The sequence below is a fragment of the Balaenoptera physalus genome (assembly GCF_965194825.1).
Source record: "Balaenoptera physalus genome assembly, chromosome: 3".
NCBI classification, from domain to species: domain Eukaryota; kingdom Metazoa; phylum Chordata; class Mammalia; order Artiodactyla; family Balaenopteridae; genus Balaenoptera; species Balaenoptera physalus.
In genome coordinates this window covers 122,910,907-122,930,627 of record NC_138890.1, presented here as the reverse complement: position 1 = coordinate 122,930,627, position 19,721 = coordinate 122,910,907, and the positions used below count along the sequence as shown (strand labels likewise).

At 41.9% G+C, this 19,721-nt stretch overlaps 1 pseudogene across 1 annotated transcript in view; it reads right to left on the bottom strand.

Annotated features, from left to right (window-relative positions):
* Positions 1-19,721, bottom strand: part of LOC309658535 (ras-related protein R-Ras2 pseudogene) — a 70,613-nt pseudogene that overhangs the window by 38,831 nt on the left and 12,061 nt on the right. Inside the window, exon 2 of the transcript XR_014268326.1 lies at positions 13,134-13,267. The product of XR_014268326.1 is annotated as a ras-related protein R-Ras2 pseudogene (transcript). The remainder of the gene's footprint in view (positions 1-13,133; positions 13,268-19,721) is intronic.

The following is a 19,721-nucleotide window of genomic DNA, read 5'->3' as shown; positions in this document are numbered from 1 at the left end:
ATTTTATCCCAAGTATCTCAGAACGTGACCTTGTTTGGAGATAGGGTCTTTGCAGAGGTCATCAAGTTAGAGTGAGGTCATTAGGGTGGGCACTAATCCAAAATGACTGATGTTCTTATAAAAAGGGGCAATTTGGACAGAGAGATATGCAAAGAAGGAAGACAATGTGAAGAGAAATACAGGGAGAATGCCATGTGAACATGAAGAAGGCCATCTATAAGCCAAAGAGAGAGGCCTGGAACAGATCCTTCCCTCGCAGCCCTCAGAAGGAACCAGCCCTGCAGACACTTCAATCCTGGCTTTCTAGACTCCAGAACTGTAAGACAATAAATTTCTGTTGTTTAAGCCACCCAGTCTGTGGTCCTTAGTTATGGTAGCCTTAGCAAACCAATACACCATCCTCGTCAGAAAATTCCTATAGCACGGTTTTGGCTCTGGTCCTAGCCTCTTTAGATTCTTGGTTCTCCATCTTCCAGGCTTTTCTGAAGCAATTAAATATGTCTTCAAGAAATTTTTTTAAATTAAAACTCAACCAAAGTTTGTTGTTTCCAACCAATACAAATACCATGTACTGAAGAGTTTTCCCTCCATAATGGACTCTGGGTTCATTTTTCTTCCTCTCTCTCAAAAAACAGTTCCTGCTTCTGAGCTCCCTGGTCCAGCCAAGCCTTTGTAGGACTGGCATATCTGCCCTTCCTTTATGGTCAGTGGGCTTTTAACAGATCTATCCCCACTCTTCCCTTCCTTCTGATAACACAAGTGCACTTTTCTTATATGACTCTTCTTAAGGTTGGCTGATTTGTTGACCCTCTTAAAACAAGCAGGATCAGAATACTAGTCAAGTCATACTACAGAGGGAGAGATGCGTCCTCTGAAACATGGCATATTCTGTAAATATCAGTAGGCTATCCCCAGCCACAGCCCCTCAGAGGTACATCCCAATTTTATTCCTGCTCTAAAGTGTGTTATGAGTAAGTACTCTGTTGTCTTTACTTTGGGTTTAGTCACATTAACAGCATAACTTGAACTCTTGGCTTGATAATACACTTTGATACAACATCCAGATTAAATCTACAGTAATAGTGTTCCATTCCTTATAAATATATGACACTGAGACTATGTAACCAGTGGTTGCATGAAACTGCCTTATCTTATCAAAGGTTTGCACAAGGTCAAAATGCTGGTGAATTGAACATTTATTTTCTTGGTTACTCTGATATTTCACAGTTCAAGAGATAAAGGAAAAAAAGAAAAAACACCTAACATAGAAGTATATTATTCAGCCCAGGCACTCTTATTTCAAGTTCAAAGCAGAGAAGAGGGAAAGAGGAAAAGGCCAACAGAGTATGATACCAGTTTTTGCCCCTACTTCTATTTCCTAAGAAAAGAAGCAGGGGATACACTTTTGTTAGGGAAGAATGATGTGCTTGATATAATGCTGACTACTTCACAAATATCATCCAATTTAGTTCTTGCAACAACTCTCCAAAATCACTACTATCATTGTCATTCTCATTTTATAGATGAGCAAATATGTTTTCATACTGATAATTGGCCAAATCAGTATCAGTATCATATATTACTCTAAAGGATCTTTCTTTCTTTCTTTCTTTTTCTTTCTCTTTCTTTCTTTCTTTTCGTTCTTTCTTTCTTTTTCTTTTTTTCTTTCTTTCTCTCTCTCTCTCTGTCTCTCTCTCTCCCTCTCTGTCTCTCTGTCTCTCTCTCTTTTTCTTTCTTTCTTTCTTAAGGATACTCTTTCTACTACACATGGAAAGGAGAACATGTTTTCAGCAACCCCTAAGAAAGCCCAGAAGTAACGGTGGTCCCTTTGCTCCAATGGAGTAGCTGGGAATAAACAGCACAGGAAAGTCAAGTTGCTCCTCTGAGAAGCACCAACAATGCTGATTGCACCATCACCTCTCATAACTCTCTTCTTTCAACTCATCCCTGACAACATGGGTAGACCCATTGTCCAAGGGTCCTGCCTGTTCAACATCTAGGATTTGATTTGTTGTGTCCATTTTGAGTGTCCAGGCATTTTGTTTCTTTTCTACTCTCCTTCTCTCTGACTACCTCTTCTGTAGTTTATAGTGGAGAGTTTGGTGTATATATATTCTATAGTTATTGATGGTTATGGCTCCTTGTTCTCCCTGGAGAAAAAGATAGTATGGATGGCACGTAGGGCAAATAGTTATTTTCTTCCGTTCACCTTTATTCCCTCACACTAATAATGATCTAACGGAGTGATCTTGGACAAGTCAATTAACCTCTTGAAACCTTGGTGATTTCATTTTTAGAGTAGAGATGAAGGTACCTTGTGTGTCTGATGGCATGGGCATGACCCAGACCATCTCTTGAGCCTCTCCTTTTTCCATACCAGGAACTATTGGTCGTAGCAAGTACACTCTCTCTCTCATGACATGAATAATTAATTGCTATTCCAATTACATGCCTTAAATAGGGACATCTTATAGTGAGCATTCTTCTGATTGGCAGTTATAATTGTTAAATAGCACCAACCTTGGGGCAGTAGGGATCAGACATCCCTGACTGCAGGTTCACTCTGCACGTGTCACTGGTCACAGTCACCCAAATGCTGTATTTTAAAATTAGTTTCTCAAATCTTTTTAATTTCTAAATTACATAGGGAAAAGGTTTTGCTTTATAGCACCATTAACACCAGGGCACAAAGCATACTTTGACCTAGAAGGGAAGGGCAAAGTCATTTGGGAAGTGAAGTTTGACCTGCTCTCATTCATTTTTTATCAAGCTCCTCTATATTGGAAATTCCAAAACCATCATGGGATATTCTCTAGGAAATATTCATGGTTGAGATATTTGAACTTACTGTTGATACATGAAACAGAAGTTATACTTGGCTTCTCTATTGCTGGAGTACAGTAATAGTCCTCCCACTGGGGGCACTTGTTTGGAGCATGGATTTGAGACTGTGAACCTGAAAGGGGTCTCTGGTGGATGTGAGAGGCTGCTGCATCTTGGTGAATGCTGTAAGTTCCCATAGTGCAGGCTGAAGACTTTTACTTCCTTTCTTTCCATGGAAAAGAGGAGGTGGAGTCAAATGACAGATGAATACTTCTCTATGTAGCAAGGGGAATAATCTACTGCTAAATTAAAGCTCTTTTATTAGACCTTCTTTCCTTTTGGAAAAATAGAGGAGCTCTAGGTCTTGCATGGAGGTGAAAACCAAAAATATAAGCCTCCAGTGATGCCAAGTTTCCTAGTGAGAAGCTGTTAGTCGCTCTAAAAGAAGATTATGGTAGTGATAGTAGTAGGATTACCGATAACCACAGCAATAATATATACTTAACATGAGTGAGGCGTGTATTATGGTCCACGAATCTTTAAATGCTTTATGTGTATTAACTCATATCATTCTCACAATAACCATATCAGTTAGATGTAATTATTATCTACATTTAACAACTCTGAAAAGTGATGCACAGAGACCTTCCCCAAGGTCACGCAAATCCTGGTAGAATCAGGATTTGAACCCAGGAAGCCTGGTCTGAAGCCCACATGTTTTAACTACTACACAGAAGACCAATGGTCTCCACCTCTCCCGGGATCTCCACAGTGCCATCTCTGAGCCGCCACTCTCAATGGTAGCTCTGAGGGTAATTCCTGCCAGGCTTACTAACCTCGCTGCTAGTGGCTCCTCCCCTTGGACACAGTCCTGTACCAGGGACCACACTCAGCAGGTGTTCCACTGGGGAAGTTTCTGTCATTGGAAGTGGCTTCCATCACTACTTCTTGTCATGTTTGCTGCCAATGAATGGTGGTTTGGGGCATCCACTCCTGCCAACATCATTTTTAGGGCCCTCTTTGTGTCTGCTGCTCCTATAACAATATCCAGCTGCCTCAGTCCTTGTTAGCAGCACCTCTAAACTGTAGCTTATTGAAGCTTCAATGCCACACAGCTCTTTCAAGGAACTTATCTGAGTAGTACAATAGCTTAAATATGGCATCAAGAAAGCAAGTTTACTTACCCCTCCATCTCCCTTTATTTCTTTGAGGCATAGCACTGGTCCACTTGGTTTACCAGACCCAATAATTAGACCTGTATATTATACTTGTATAGCTGTGTGTCTATTACTTTCGAATTTACTAAGTTCTTTTTAAAATTCATGATCTCATCTAATCTTTACACTGGCCCTGTGAGTGAGACTATCATGTGCTCCATTTTAGAGATGAGAAAGTTGAGGCTCAGAAAGCTTTCATGCCTTTCCTAAGATTTTATACTAAAGCCAGGAGTAAATCTAATATTAGAATGTTAATTTCACCACACCATTACCAAGGCTATTATCAGTCTTTTAACTCTTTAACTTTATGGGCAAACTAGTATCTTGTTGTTTTAATTTATTCTACTTTGATTATCCCTGAGGCTCTTTTGTACTTCTTTCTTGCCAATTGCCTATGCCAATTTTTTTTTTTTCTTTTGGAGGGCTATCTTTTCTGAATTGACTAATAAGAATTCTTGCTATCAGGGAGCTATTGATTCTTTATCATGTTTGTCCTGTGCCTTTAACTTTTATATTTTTAGGATGTACAGAAATATAAAATTGTTAGGTTGTCAAATTTATCCACCTATTTCTTCATAGTTTCTGTCTTGGAAAAGGCTTCTCAATCCAAAATCATATACATGTTTTTTCTACTTAGTTTGTAGTTTTACTTTTCTATTTAATTTTTTAGGCCATCTGGAATGCATTTAAGTATATAATGTGAGTTAAGGGTTCAACTTGACATTTTTCAAATGAACAAATAGTGATCCCAGCACTATTTATTAAATAATGTGTTTCTCCTACTGATTTGACCTTCATCACATATTAAGCACAGCATCTAATGCCTTGTCACCTGTTCCTCTCTAGATAGAAGAGCCATGATGCTGGGCCCTAAATCAGACTGCACAGACTGAAAAAAGATGCTTCCTTCAATTATAAGTGTGGTGTGTGTGTGCGTGTGTGTGTGTGTGTGTGTATTTCAGGACTGGTTCTCAGTATCCTATGGTTCTCCAAACTAGAGAGACATTTTCTACCTGTGACTTGTGTTAGCGAATACGTAGAATCTGAGGTTGATTTAGTGGCTGTTCCCATTCAGAGAACTCTTCCTTATTTAAGAAAAGTTTTGCTCCATTTAACACAGGGTTTTGTGGAGAAGATTTTGCAACCCTCATTTCCTTTTAAGGTTGCAAGTCATAAGAAAATGTGGAAATACATGAGAGCTCAAGACCTAAGCTACTGCACGTATAGAAACAGAACATCAGTCTGGGGAGTCAGAGACCAAACGTACTGGTCTTTTAAATCCCTGTGAAATACCCTTGTCTGTGCTATTTATGGTCTGTTCAAGCACTGAAAATCACAAAATGTCACCCCTGAAATGGATCGTAGAAATCTTCTAGTCCATCCTCCTTGTTTTCACAGATGTGGAACAGATGTGGAAACTGAGACCCAGAGAGCTTACATGACCTGCTCAATAGGTCAGAACATGGGTTAAAAGAGGGGGTCTCAATGCATTACACTCTGCCCCCACCCCTTTACTTAACAGCTCAGAGTTAATTAAATCAAGCAATTCAACTGACCAAAATTGTATTGACATCCAAAACTCAAGTCAGGACATAGGCTGAAAGTTCTTAAAATTTCAAGAACTGTTCAAATTTGAACAGTTCTTCAAATTAATCCATTTAAATACATCTTGGATTGAGAAAATATATACTGTAAATAGCTATGAGTAAACACTCTCCCTGCTTTCTTTCTCTGTCTTTCTGTTTCACCTCTCTCCTCTCTCTCTTCTTCCTTCCTCCCTATCTTCCCCCTTGCTCTGAAATCTCTCCTGCCAGAAATAAAGTTCATTGCACAGGCATCTTATTGGAGCCCTCACGGTACATTTGGCTGTAATGAATGTGCCTCTCCTGTGCAGGACGCAATTATTCTGCTGCCTCTTCTACCCAGCTGTGGTTCTAGGTCCCGGAATTCAGGCAGGAGTAAGGCAAAGTGAAGTGGGTTAAAGCAAAAAGGACCAGGGCATGCTTATGGATGCATAGTCCAACCCATCTAACCAGGACCTCAGACAAGCTAGACTCAAAGTCCTCATCTGGCACACACCGTAGTCACCTTCGAAAAGGAAGGCAATGATGACTTCATTCACTCAGACAGAAAAGGGGACCAATGGGACTTGTAGTGCACAGAATTGGATGAATATGAATGCTTGGTTCATGTACTCTTTCATGTCGGTTCTTGAATGATCTACTTTTATGTGTCTAGCTAATTCTTTAAGCAGTATTTTTAACAAGGTGGTAAGTACCCAGAACTGGCCATTCAAAACAAAATCTCAGATGCTAATCTACACAAGGACACTCCCCTCACCCGCAGTCACTGTCATCCAAAGTGCTGTGCTTCTCAAGGTCTTGAGTTTCTTTTGATATAGTTTTACTGCATGTACTGTATTCATGAAAATATTTTTTTTAATTTTAGTTATTTTTAACATTATAAAAATGGTATTCTCTGATGACTGAGATTTTCTTCAAAATAATAAAGGAGGGCCGAAGCATATAGATGAAGCAAGATCAGCCAAGATGGAAGCTGAGTGGTGGGTACATGGAGAAAATTATAGTATTTAAAATTCTCCATATAAAAATTTCTCAAGTTATCAGGCTATATATAATACTTTGGGACTTTTTTAAACTAAGTATTTTATTGCTAAGAATCATTCATATTGTTACTTATTTTGATTTCTGTATGATATTCCCGATTGTAAGTAGATCACAGTGTATTTGAAATATTTTTGAATACAAGAATTGAAGCAAAAGATTTTTAATTCACCTAAAAATCCAAAGCAAAAAAATATTTTCCTTTTTCCCCCCGACTTTAGTTACCCTGATTTTTTCCACTCTTCTCCCCAGTTCTGTCCCCTCCCTCCCAGATCTCCTCTACCACCTCCCAGTGTTCCATGAAGTGGATCCAGCTCATAGTGATCTCTGATCAGAACCTTGATGTTTCAACTTGACTCCAATTGGATTGGTTCTTAGTTACCATACAGAGCTTGGCTTCTTGGAGGTGTTGCCTCCAGATACCTTCTGCCTTCCCTGCCTCGGGCAGCGGAGGACCCAGAAGAGCTCTAAGGGAGGGTTGGGAGGGTGTTCTCAAATCTCTGCAGTAGCATTGACCCTTCTGCTACAAATAGCCTCACTCTTCCAAGACCCACCTCTGAGGGCTCCCTTCCCAGGAGCTGGGCCCCAGTCGGACCTAAACTTTCAGTCTTTCATGCAAAGACTGGTCTAAAGAAAATCCAGAGAAAACAGAATATGTCTCTCTCTCTCTTTTGCCCTACTCAATGACTTTTCCATCCTTTTAAATATTCATCCACGGAACATAGAACACCACTTTCAAATGCGCTTCTAGGCTGCCCTCAGATTGGCTCGCATAGAGACTTAGCAACAACCTTCTTTCCAGGGCATCATGCTTGTTGCATGCAACCCAAAATGCTAATCATTTCCTTCATTCACCAAATATTTATTGGCTGCCTATTATGTGCCAGGCACCACAACAGGCTTTGCGTGTACAGTGGCAAAGAGGATGCAATCTCTGCTCCGAGATCTCCCCATTCAGTAGGGGACACAGAGAAGTACATGAGCAAATGTAACCGAGGCACTTGCCAAGTCAGGGCAACATTATGACCTCCATGGGCCCTAATACTTTTGTCTTCATTGGACCCTTCCCCTATAAAAATATTAAAATTATATGCAAAAGTTCTATGCTAATATTACATATTAAAACATTTCTTCTAATTTTAAAAGAACATTTTTATGGGCTTCCCTGGTGGCGCAGTGGTTAAGAATCGCCTGCCATTGCAGGGGACACGGGTTCGAGCCCTGGTCTGGGAAGATCCCACATGCCGCGGAGCAACTAAGCCCGTGCGCCACAACTACTAGAGAGCTCTAGAGCCCGTGCTCTGCAACAAGAGAAGCCACTGCAATGAGAAGCCCGCGCACCACAATGAAGAGTAGCCCCCGCTTGCTGCAACTAGAGAAAGCCCGGGAGTAGCAACAAAGACCCAACACAGCCGAAAATAAATAAAAATAAAATAAATAAATTTATTAAATAAATAAATAATAAAAGAACATTTTTTAAAAAATTTTATTTATTTATTTATGGCTGTGTTGGGTCTTCGTTTCTGTGCGAGGGCTTTCTCTAGTTGTGGCAAGCGGGGGCCACTCTTCATCGTGGTGCGCGGGCCTCTCACTATCGCAGCCTCTCTTGTTCCGGAGCACAGGCTCCAGATGCACAGGCTCAGTAATTGTGGCTCACGGGCCTAGCTGCTCTGTGGCATGTGGGATCTTCCCAGGCCAGGGCTCGGACCCGTGTCCCCCGCATTGGCAGGCAGACTCTCAACCACTGCGCCATCAGGGAAGCCCCCTAAAAGAGCATTTTTATGAGCTCTTAAAAGTATCATGAGTCCTAGACTATCTATCTACTGTGCTTAATGGGAGACATTGGCCTTGCCTGCCATATATATCATCTCTATTTTAGGATAACTCAGCCCCACCTCTTTATTCCTTCTATCCCTTTCTGAGAACAAGGACCTCCCATATGATGGTAATCCTACATTTGGTTTCCATCCACTGAAACTTTATATATTTGCAAAGAGTAGCAATGAAATCACATTCAAATGAATTTTTTTAAATTTATTTTATTTTTTATTTATTTTATTTATTTGGTTGTGCCAGGTCTTAGTTGCGACAGGCAGACTCCTTAGTTGCAGCACATGTGCTCCTTAGTTGTGGCATGCGAACTCTTAGTTGTGGCAAGCATGTGGGATCTAGTTCCCTGAGCAGGGATCAAGGAACCTGGGCCCCCTGCACTGGGAGCGTGGAGTCTTAACCACTGTGCCACCAGGGAAGTCCCTGAATGTCTTTTTAATTTATCATGATGGCAGCCACTTATATGTCTGTCAAACAGTAACAATAGCCAAAGTGTGTTGACTCCTAAGCATGTGACACCAGCCCATACTAAACAATAGCTAAAGTGTGTTGACTCCTAAGTATGTGACACTAGCCCATACTAAACAATAGCCAAAGTGTGTTGACTCCTAAGTATGTGACACTAGCCCATACTAAACAATAGCTAAAGTGTGTTGACTCCTAAGTATGTGACACTAGTTCACATTTTACAGAAATGAAGAAACGGAAGCACTCAGAAGTGAAATAACTTGTTCAGGGCCATATGACCAGTAAGAGGCGTAGCCAGGATTCAAACCTGTAAGGCTCCAGGGCCTTAACCACTATGTTAGTTGACCTAGGACACAACTGTATGAGACATATCATCCAGGCTATTTTCTACCCAATTTCTCATCCTTTACAAAACTGCAGACTGCCAGGAGCCCACAGTGCACAGGCTGGGAACCTATACTTAGGGCAAAAGTTCTAACTCTTTTTATAGCATTAAGCTGCCACTGGGACTCATTTACTACCTGAAATGTTTCTGTTTCAGGGAGCGTATTATGAAAATACAGGAGCCATGCTTCCCCCCGTGGGCCCTAGAGCTCTCTCCTGTAGCTGTCCACGGGCTAACTGAATGAGAAGCTGTGATTCCCTCCTTCCCAGTCCTCTGTACCTGCTAAAATAATTTAAAATATTTAAGTCCCCTGAACCTTTGTCCATATTCTTGAGCACTGAATTACAACAAATACTCCCCTGGGTTGTGTCCTCACCAACAATGTAGATTCACAGAAAAGGAATTTAGGTAAAAAAGATGATGTCTTAAATTCTAGGCCCACAGTGCCAGAACAATCCTTGTTTGCCAAGTAGAAATTTATGTAATCATGAGACTAAAGACACTTCTTATTTCCAAAATGTTACTGCAACCAGCATAATAGTTCTCCCTAAGTAGGTGCCAAAAGACTTTTTCCTGAGTCCTCCTAAGTGTTTTAAGTTGATAGAAAATTATCCTCTTGAAATTATACAGTCAGCTCCAGAACTATAGCTGTACAGCATGGGAAAGGAAGACAGGAAGGAAACATTTCAACTGAGATGTACATCATGGAGGAAGAAAAGACATAACATCCTGACACATATACACCATTTTCTGGTCCAGAAATATTATTTCCTTAACAAGAACTTCATTAGAGAATCAAAAGCAATGATAAAAAAATTATGATTTTTTTTTTTTCTGTCTGGAGGGACAAAGCTTGAAAGTTTGTCATATTTTTCATTCATACAGCTTAGGGCCAACAAACACGCTGTGACTGGATAATATCATGAACAATGAATGGAGAAAAATATGTGAAAGATGACCCAGAATAGTCCCTCCACAGTGGCATCTGGGTAACCAGTAACAAGCTGACAGATAAAAGATCATGTGACCATCTCATACAACGTGGTCTCCTTTCTTAAAAAGACCCAAAAAGTTATGTGTTTTTTATTTTTATTATTATTTTTTGTATAAATGTATGTATTTATTTATTTATTTATTTTGGCTGTGTTGGGTCTTCGTTGCTGCTTGTGGGCTTTCTCTAATTGCGGCGAGCAGGAGCTACTCTTCATTGCAGTGCTCAGGCTTCCCATTGCGGTGGCTTCTCTTGTTGCGGAGCACAGGCTCTAGGCTCGCGGGCTTCAGTAGTTGTGGCACATGGGCTCAGAAGTTGTGACTCGCGGGCTCTAGAGCGTAGGCTCAGTAGTTGTGACACATGGGCTTAGTTGCTCCGCGGCATGTGGGACCTTCCCGGACCAGGGATAGAACCAATGTCCCCTGCATTGGCAGGCGGATTCTTAACCACTGCGCCACCAGGGAAGTCCCAAAAAGTTATGTGTTTTTTAAACTAAGTTTAAATTCCATGGAAGTCTATCCCTAAGTCACTGGACTCTGGATAAAGAAGTATCTGATCACTTAGTCTGAGGTCTTGGGATGGGATTCCAGGCTCGGGCAAAGTCTTCGGTCAGGGCACGTGGATAGGTGGATTTTCACCTTTCAACACATAACTGTAACCTGATGCACTGTCTGAGTTTATTTTCAATCACATACACAAGGGCTTACTGTGTATAATAAGCTGTCTTCCAAACCCATTTCCAGGAAAAGATTCTCTGTGTGTGCCGCCCTGCATCACTTCCTGGGCTACACAGCGACTATGAGGACGTCAGGACCCAGGGCCAAGTGTCAAGCGCCAATAATGGGGCAGGTGTGGGGGGGTGACATTTCCGGTCCTTGTTACTGTTTGTTTTAGTGTCCCGTCCAGTCTGGTCTCAGATGCATCTTAGATGCATTACTCAGAATTTTCAGGCTTACTTCTACTTTCTCACCTGGAATGAAAACCAACACACATTTCACTGAGCCATCCCTACTTGTTAGAAAAGGAGGGAAGAAGAGAAAATTCTGTCTCACAGGTCAGGTTTCTATCTCAAGGTGGGAAAACTTGGTAATTTATACTTAAAAGTAAACAAGCTACACCCACATTCAGCTTATGTGGTGTGTAAACATAAAACGGGCTATTCTAATTTTATTCCTGGTTCTGTGTTCACATTCTGAGTCAACTCTTGTCTTTATTTTGAAGCAAATGAAGGCAGGCCCCCAATTCCACCTGAGACCCTGTAATTCCACTGGGCTTTTCAGAAGCGTTAGGGTCAACACAGGGACATGAATTTGAACACAAACTCTAGCTATATGACTCCAACTAAAATGTGAGGCAGAGAACAGCTCTCAGATTCATGGATGTCAATTTACTTTGAGGAGAAGCTGGATAAAACTTTGAGTTTGGTCTCAAAATAACCTGGACAATTTTAGTTTTCTGACAGCATTTGGTGGCAAGCCTGTTAAAGAACACCATCTTGAAATTTCCCATTTGTGTGCTGTAGATAGCAGATCATCTGGACACACCCAGAGCTTCAAAAGCATTAATCACCAAAGCACACCTGGCATGGAACAGAGCTACAAGGAGAGAAGGAGATAGAATTTTTATTTATTTATTTTAATTTATTTATTTTATTTATTTATCTTTGGCTGTGTTGGGTCTTCATTGCTGCGCATGGGCTTTCTCTAGTTGCAGTGAGCGGGGGCTACTCTTCATTGCGGTGCGCGGGCTTCTCACTGCGGTGGCTTCTCCCATTGCAGAACATGGGCTCTAGGCGCACGGGCTTCAGTAGTTGTGGCTCGTGGGCTCTAGAGCGCAGGCTCAGTAGTTGTGGCGCAGGGGCTTAGTTGCTCCGCAGCATGTGGGATCTTCCTGGGCCAGGGATTGAACCCTTGTGTCCTGCATTGGCAGGCGGATTCCCAACCACTGCGCCACCAGGGAAGCCCGGAGACAGAATTTTAGATGGACCTCATACCTTTTTTTTTGTGCCGCTTTGATGAGGTAACAACTTACCTCATTGCTAAGCCAGAGAGGCCTTAGGGTACAGTGGTTAAGACATGGATGGTGGAGTTACGAAGACTTGATTCTGAATCCCAGCTCTGCCATGTACTGGCTGTGTGAACATTGACAGGTTCCTTAACTTCTCTCAGCCTTAGCTTTCTAACGAGACAAAGTACATCAGGACTAGCATAGTATCTGCACATCTGGGGGCTCAGGGCTCTTCCCTTCTTCCTCTTTCCTTTTCACTGAGTATTAATAAGGATGATATGTATGAAAGTACTCAGCATGAAGTCAATTCCCACAAACTATCAGTGTGTCTTTATCACCCAATGACGTAGGACTTAAAATTATTATTTCATTATTACTATTTGAAAAAGGCCATTTTAAAAGTTGCTGTTTCTGATTCTAGCTATCAAATCACTTTGACATAGGCAATTTTGTTCTGGGCTGAGCTATATGAGAGGTTCAGTTGATGTAAGGCTAGTGCTCTCCCAGGGTTCACATAGAAGGGTTGTAAGAGGGTATTCCCTGACCTGACAAAGTCTTAGTGCTTGACTGCTATTGGCAATGGCATTAGACAGTGCACTCCTTTAAGTACCAATCTTGTATTTATGATGGGATTTGGAGGATTCTTTGGAGGTTGAAGAGAAACAAGACTCAAAGTCCTTGTTTTAGATACTCCAAGTTATTAGAACATCTCTGAAATATGGAAATGTTTTAAATTGAATTAACTTGGTAAGATAAGTCATTAGGGTGGGGCTCAAGGGGAAACTCACCATCAGGTACATTCAAGTGCCTTCAGTTCAAGAACAGGGTCAAGATGGTCCAAGAGTAGAGCTGGTCTGGCACTGACATTGTCCTTTCCTGATTCAGTCATCTTCATACAGTGTCCATGCCCAGTGGAAAATAGCTGAGGATGTGAGAAAGAGGACTGATCACAAAGACTTCCCCTGTTGGAACCCCATTTGCCATGGCACGGAGCCTCATAGCTGAGCAGAACATGGCACTCTAAGGAGAAGCACTCTGCCCTGCTGACCTCCCCGACCCCAGATGATTGGTGGCGGCAGCCTTTCTGCTTGCACTAGACCGATGCACTAATGCTTTCAGTAGAGACACAGCAAGAGCTGTCATCATCTTCCCTGAGTGAATGTGGACTTGGGTCCTTTGTGGACTTGGGTTCTTAGTCTCCTCATGAGCAATGGCCAGGAAAGAAAGTATAGACTTCTCTTCTCAGTGAGCACAGGGGATTAAAGTTATTATAAATTGAACTTTCAAAGAAATGCGAGGTTATTTCATATTCCAAACTGATGAAGCAGGATATATTAGTGACGCTTAGGTGCATTTGAGTTGGCAGTCTTCATAACATCTGTTTCCAAGTCCTTCTGCAAATTCTTAAACTCAAGAATTTGTGAAAATTGAAAATCGCCAGGAGCTCACATCTTAGAATGAGTTACACCTCTTTACCTTACTGCCTTCCAGTCCAGATTTCCAAATGAGGACTGTCCTGAAATGGAGGTTAGGACCACAGGTAGGTTAACTTATCTTTTGAGCTGGATAAGTCATTTCCCTTTGGTGACTAATTTACAACCCCTTCCTCCCACTAGTTTGACCTTTGGCCAATTTCAATTAATTATAGAAACTTGTAATGTTTGAGGTTCCTGGTCTTAGAGACAGAAATGACATTGCATTGGAGTGATCCTGTGTCTTATCATTCTTAAGGAAAGATCCAAACAAGCTCATTAGAAACAAATGTGGTAGATATTCTTGTGATGGTACCAGGAACAAGCCAAGAACAGGAACCTTCATCCCAGCTTTGTTTAATATAGGCTCAAAGATACTATCTAAATTGATTGGTTGTATAGCAAATTTGTCAGGTTGTGTATAACTTTAAATAAATGGCGTGACACAGGGAAAAACCTTTCTCCTTGTGTAAAGATATGGTCATAGAATTGGCAATTTTATAATCTGACCCATAGAGCATTTTTTACTTGATAATTCAAAGCAATTCTCAGCATCAATACTGACTTTCATTATACTATCAGTGGGTGGGGAAGGTACCAAACATTTGCTCACCAGTTGTGTACCTTAGCTTCCAGCATCAGCTGTGAGAAAAAAAATGGAAGGGAGATAGCAGAGCCTGAATTTAGACTCCTATCTCTCAATCCGTTATTCCCACCAGCATCCTCACATCAGTCTTGCTGGGCAGTTGAATGGATGTGATGTAGGGGAGGGTGTGTACTCTTGTGACATGCTTTCCTGGTTCTTAGAATTTGGCTTGGGGTGGGGCTTCAGTTCCAAGGGACACCTTCTTTCTGTGGGCCTGAGAAGCTGCAGCAGGATCAAGCTCTCTAGTCTGCTGGGCTTGAATGAGCCCATTAGGAAGGAACTCCCAGTGTGACCACAATGCCATTAAGATATTGGACATTCTCCTATTCACCTATTAAAAAGTCTTGGGTCTCACACTTCCTAGATGCCCATTTACTAAGTTCTTTAGGGGATTTAGGTCAGACACACAGACCTTAGCAATCCTCTAAACCAAACCCCCTGTTTTACTGACAAATGAACTAGCCCAATGTCACACAGATGGTGAATGGCAGGTCCATGACCAAGATGGTTTTATGTTCCTTCTATCATCCTACTCTTCCCTATGTAAAGACAGATAAGATATGACTTTTGTCCTGGAGGGGTTCACAATAATGGAGGGGAAATGAGACTTCATGCAAACGAACAATGAATATCCCGGCAGGAGAATATGATAGAGAGGGGCAGAGAATTAACAATGCTCAGCACCTGCAATGTACAAAGGGTTTCATTGAACATTTTCTCACACAGTCTTCACATCAAACTTATGAGGAATACATAATCATCCCATTTTATTGATAAGGGAACTGAGGCTCAGAGGTTCTGCAATTCTTTATTGGCACGTGCATGGAACCGTGATCCATCTGTAGACCTACAGCTCTGGAGCCTCAGAGTCCGTGGACTCCCAAAGAGGAGTGGTCCAGTCGGAGAAGGCTGCTCAGAGAGGCGAGGCTGTTGGTTTATTGCACTTGCTTAGGCGCAGAGAAGCTTCAGCAGATGGAGGAAACACAGATGGCCTCCCCACGATTGCGTCACCACCCAGACAGGTTGGAACCAGTTACACACCCACTGCTCTGCAGTCTCCAATGTAAATTGCCTAGAATATCAAGCCTGCCGAAGAGAAAATTTGCATCTTAAACCTGCCGCGGCCTCATTTACAGATGATCTATTTTGGGCAAGGAGTTACACAATCTATAATGGGGAGTTCCCGAGGATGTAGACGACCCTGATGTCCCTTTTCTGAGTTGTATCATTTCATGATGAATCGGCACAGCCATCAGTAAAGGGGCAAGTGATGGATAGTTGGACACAGCTATATACAAGTGCCAAGGGAGAGTCAGGCTGAGCAGGGTGAAGACAGGGAGGCTGGCGTGCATGTGCCAAGTTTAAGGAGGAGGAATATCCTGAGCGATGAATTTGAAGGATGTGCTTGGCAGAGAGCAGGGAAAAGCACTTGAGGGAAGGTTTTGAAATGAGAGAAGGAAATCCCATGTTTAGTTGGGACAGAGAACACAAAACAGAGCATGGGAGCTGGAGATGAGGCAGTTTGGTAAGGAGTATACGTTGGGAAGTTGAGAAATTTATAAATTCAACCACATTACCCTTGATCCCCTGCACACAGAACCTTCAAACCTCCTCAAGGACCCCCTTTCTCTTTGAATATCTTTGCATATGATGCCTCTGACACTGTCATATTTCCTTTATACATGGGGTCCTGAGTTAGTGGGGGTAAGTCAGGCCTGAGATTTTATCATCCCCTTTCCCTAATCGAAGAAGAGGTTCAAAGCAACACATCAACTAGACTCAAATAAAACCTGAATTTGAATTTTATGAAGGAGCTTCAGAACACACAGACTGTCAATGCAAATGTGCCCAGGAAATTAAGCTGTGAACTCTCAGTGGGCAGAATTGCTCTGTGAGGAAGCTCCATGAGATATACGTTGGATGGGCTCCCACATCTCCTGAACTCCTGGTGGCTGTAAAGGTGCAAACCGGAACTGGTGTTTAAAGCAAAGTCTCTCATGCAGGAAAAAAGTGAAAATAGTCTTCCTGAGGAAGCTCTGAGCAAAGGGAGTGACCCAGAGGCAGGTGCTTCAGACTGAGATGGTAAATATCCTGTTGAACAACATAAGAGACTTGGAACAGGTCAGTGGGTTCATTTCGGAAAAAAAATAATGTTTGTTGTGTGCTTTTCCTTTTTTCTGACTTCTTCTTCTGGTAGAGAGAGAGAGGAGGCCAGAAGCCTTGATCCCTGGGGAATGAGCAGGGTCATCAGGGGAATAAACAGTGGTGCAGGCTGTGTCCTGCACGGACGTGCCCGGGTAAGGGGACAACTGGGGGGCGGAAACCCAATTTCTCCCATTAAATGTAAGGTCCGTGAAGGGTATGGCCTTGAGATCTTGGTGTCTTCCATATCTCTCGTATCTAGAACAGTCCTTGACACATAGAAGTTGCTCAAGAGTATTTGTTAATTGAATGAATAAGGAAATAAAGTGGTCTCAGCAATATGGTGTCAGGCTGGAGGAGCAGGAAGGAATGCCCAGGAGGCCACACCCCCGCGAGGAGGCAAGGTCACCACTGAGGCATTCACATTTGGTATCTAGGGTTAGATTTCCCCTGCCCGCAGTTAGGAGACCTGGCCTGGGTGGAGAAGCCAGAAGCAGGGGCTCACGATGAGGGATGGGAAGGCTGGCAGACACTGCTGGGGGCTCAGGTGCCATGCTCCCCTTTTTCCTTACCAACCCCATTCATATTTTGTTTCTTCAGGTGGGAATGCACCTCACTGAAACCCTTGCTTTCCCAGGCTTCAGGGAGACTACTGCCACTCATGTTGGGCCACTGAGACATAATTAAAAGTCTGCGGGGGATTTCTGGGAAAGTTTTGCTTTCCTGCTTCAGGTGTCGCCCTTAATTCTTTGTCCTTTCCTCTTTCTGCTGAGAGCAAAGACCTGAGCTTGGAAAAGGGACAGCCATCTTGTGACCATTAAGCAACAAGAATAAGGCAAGAGCCTAGTGTTAAGGACAGAGGAAAGAAATACTGAAGGGGCCTGGAACTTCAAAGACTTGAAGTGTGAGAAAGACAGCTCTCCTTCTGTTTGTCTAAACCACAGCAGTTAAGTTCTGGTTACAGGCAGACATACCCAATTCCTATCTCAGACAATAAGCAACCACCAGGAATGTAAGCCATCTAGGAATGTTTAGAAATACTTGAGGAAGAGACGGGACTGTCGTATCCAAGATGGAGACTTGGAATAAGACTGATGGCCATTCAAGGACCTAGTGACTCCTCATGACGCTGGGAGACTTGGGTTACAAAATAAAGAATTTTCCAACAGTGAAGCTTTAGGAGTTACTGAAATACACTCTGCAGACCGTCTGTGGACTCTAAAATATGTGCTTCTGGGATTTCCATTCTGACAAGAGCAGAAATGATGTCCTAGTTGAGCAATGTCTGAAAGAACCATTTGCCTAGAACTTCATCAAGCTTGAGCTGGTACAAACCAGTTTGAGAACTTCACATTCTTTCTGTTGCCCAATGCCACTGAGTTGAAATGAACCAATTTATCTTGAATGGGTGCTGTAAATTTGAGCTCTAAATGACTGGTTGGTAATTTTAGTGTCCGTGATCTAAACGTACCCTATGATTGCAAGGAGGAACAGTTGATATAATCACTGTCATCAACATAACAACCTCATTTCACACGCTAACACCTTGAGTTTGTAACATTATTGGTAACTATGCTACACATCTATTCTGCTTTTCACAATACTGGTGCGAATTAGTGTCCTGAAGAGCCGTGGGCTCTTTGAAGTCTATTTGGAGACTTTTTCTGCCCTTAGCGTCCTAGAGACAACAGGGAGGTGTGGATTGGTAGGTATATTTTTAGTTGGGTTACTTCAGCCCCAAACAGGGAATGCTTCAGGCAGTAAGTAGCGAGGTACATCTGATTAGGACTCATAAACCTTGTTTAGGACTACTCATATAGCTAAGTAGCTAAGTGGCATGTCTACAGGTGTGTGTGTGTTTTGGTGGATGCCCTTAGGTGACCCACTTTCATACGAAAAAATCATATGTAATTGTGGCAGGCTACCATCTTTATTCTGTGGAGCTTCAAAATTTATTTTTCAAAAGGTTTTTCTCTTTTTCACCATAGGTCTGAGATGTAGTTAGATGTCCTATGCCAAATACCCTACTCACATGAGCAAACTGAAAGTCAGCTTCAGTATGAGTCCAGTTCTTGATTATTTTTGTAAAAGGGTCAGAAATTTATAAATTATATTCAGATTTGCAGAGGTAAACATAGATTCTTCATCTTCTCTCTCAGATCTTACCTTATTCAGGAGCTCTTTGTTTTCACAGGTAGCAGAGAAAAGTTAAAGTTACCATTTCTGGGTCACTCTGTCTCTGCTGTTCCTTGAATGCTCCGGGCCTCTGACACCAGGTGACCATTTGGATATTATTTCTGCTGCCCGTGCTTGTCTCTAGTATGATGTAGCTTATCTCATTTGCACCTAGCACTTGAGGTAGAAGTTTGTGGTTTCTGCCATAGTCGCCTGACCTGAGGACTCTGCATCATGAGATAACCTCCCCATCTTACCTCTTGGACTTTGCTCTGTCCTTCTCTGGTTCAGTGGTCTATAGCACTTTTTGATTCTTTTACTGAAACACAGGAGGATTCTGGAGCTCCATCCTGGCCATGTAGGGGAGTTTGGGCCTTTCTAATTCTCACCTGGATGGTCCAGTGCTAGACTGAGGACAGGGAGCTCCCCTAAAGGGCTTTTGTTGTTTTTTTTTTTTTTTTTTTTTTACTTCAAGAGGCGTGTGGGTGCCATGTGTTCTTTTTTTTTTTTTTTTTCACACACACACACTGTATTTTATTTTTACAAGAGATAAATAGACTGACACCAAGCATTGTACATGGATGACCACAACAAAAGCAACAATGATTGCAATTACCAAACATGAAACACACTCATACTATGTCATAATATTGACATTCAGTCCAGTAATCCTCCACTGTAACAGCTCCTTTACTTTGCAGTGAAAATTGATTTGTATATTCTTTGCCTCTGAGTCCTTGTGGGATTTTTTTTTTTTTTTTTTTTTAAATTCAGACAGAAAGTCACAAAAATTATACTCATCCTCATCAGTTCACTCAGTCCCATGTAATTAATTGTTGTTTTTTTTCATCTTGATCTTTTGTTAGCACTTTTATGAGTTCATCAGTTTTTCATCAGAGTTCTGAAAATGCTTATTCATTCAGTTCAGCAGTACAGTCAGT